The sequence below is a fragment of the Anomaloglossus baeobatrachus genome, unplaced genomic scaffold (genome assembly GCF_048569485.1).
Source record: "Anomaloglossus baeobatrachus isolate aAnoBae1 unplaced genomic scaffold, aAnoBae1.hap1 Scaffold_3446, whole genome shotgun sequence".
In the NCBI taxonomy this organism is placed as follows: domain Eukaryota; kingdom Metazoa; phylum Chordata; class Amphibia; order Anura; family Aromobatidae; genus Anomaloglossus; species Anomaloglossus baeobatrachus.
This window is the reverse complement of record NW_027442813.1, coordinates 60,657-62,378: the sequence shown is the minus strand read 5'-3', so window position 1 is coordinate 62,378 and position 1,722 is coordinate 60,657. Positions and strand designations below refer to the sequence as shown.

Sequence of the window (1,722 nt, the reverse complement as noted above, 5' to 3'; positions counted from 1 at the left end):
ACAGGAACCACAATCCCTACACCATGCTTCAATGGATTCTCTCATCCCAGCCCAGTAAAACTACATATTTTACACAGTCATAAGTAGCCAAAAGGGATCTATTCTATTCAATTGCAAATGATCTAGATAAGACTGAGAATAAGATACTGCACGGGACATAGCAGAGTTGGTCAAGTTGAGTGGAGATGAGTTTGCTATTTGGCACAGCTTTTTGCATCAATAAAGCAAGTAAAAGGTGTGAAAGATAAAAAAAAGGGTGAAAGTGTGAAAAGTGAATTGGCCAAATTGAGGTGCATATAAAGTTTTTGCTTTCTTTCAATTCACTAATGGGGCTCATTTGAATCAGGTGAATTGAGTTCTGCTTTTGGAAACTGGGTTAAGAAGGGGTGCACCGGTCCTGGAGGTACTGCAATACCAGGTCAATGCGTGCAGTGGACAGAGCAAGATTTTTTCCATCTCCTTGTTCTAAAAATCCATTTAATATATGGTCCCCAGAGAGGGGACGTATCAGATATTAAACTGATAAGAACAGATTTAATTTTTTTTTTTTTCTGTTTATCAGTAGGACTTCAAAATAACAAAGGTGATCGCCTCCCGTTGCCTGGGAACCGTCCAGGCACAAGAGGGCTATGTGTCACCAGAAGGCGCACACACTTCCTCAAGGCCGGCAGACGTGCAATCCCAGGCACCTTCCAGTACCGACCAAGGTAGCGTCCTCCGAAACTACACTTGATCTTAGCCAAAAGGCCGAGAAGCTATAACCCAAATTGGTTACGGCCTTGAGTGGCACCCTGGCCTATACCGGACACATCTTAGGGAGAGGGAGACAAACCCACGCCTACAGAAGACATTTTGTCACCAAGCCAACCCTTGAAAAGGCTGTTTTGCAGAGCAAAAACAAGAAGAATGGTGCTTTTTGCAGCCGCCGCCCACTGCAATGAATCTGAATAACTCCTCCTTTTGGACACAAGCACCTCCCCTCCCCCTTGCAGTCTTTCCAATTCATGATACAAAAAGACGGACGGACAGGACAGGACAGGACAGGCTGCCTGACTTTCCGTCACTGCCACCCTTTGCCATCCTTGCCCGTAGAAAGCCCTTTCATCATCCCCAAACCCTAATCTTTTCCCTTCCCTTCCCAGATGCGTCTCACTCCCTTTCATTAGGAAGTGAGCGCAGCCTTTTCTCCGTTCTGCACATGCGCGACGTTAAACACAAATGCGCAGGTGTGACGCCCTAGCAGCAGTCGGACTGCTCGGCAGACACTTTGATGAAAAACAAAAAGGTTTTTTACGGGGGAGAATATTTGTGACGCCACCTGCGGTGTGCGGTAATAAGGAATACCGCCGCTGCTGTATGGGAGTGCCGGGGCTGATGGTGTTGGGGCAGCCTGGTGGTGATTCCCTCCGCAGGTAGGGGCCCCGGGACTCAGGGTAGGGAATAGGTAGGAACAGCCTATATTGATATAGGGCCGGCAGGACGCTGGGGGCCAGGGTACTCACTCAGGTGTGATGACGCATTCAGTGGACACAGACTCTGAGGTAAACAAAGTCTCTTGGTACTGCTGCACTCGGTGACTGCACGTGCGGTGGTCCCTTTCAGTGATTCTGTGGTGGACTGGAGCCTTCCTCCATACACTGTATACTGTGTGTGTCCCTGGCCCTGTTGGCTTGAAACCTTCGGGTCCCGTCCCTCTTTTTAATTGGGACCTGCTCTTAGCAG

At 48.5% G+C, this 1,722-nt stretch overlaps 1 pseudogene; it reads right to left on the bottom strand.

Annotated features, from left to right (window-relative positions):
- Positions 1 to 381: 381 nt before the first annotated feature.
- On the bottom strand, positions 382 to 588 carry LOC142272111 (U2 spliceosomal RNA; annotated as a pseudogene).
- Positions 589 to 1,722: the final 1,134 nt, after the last annotated feature.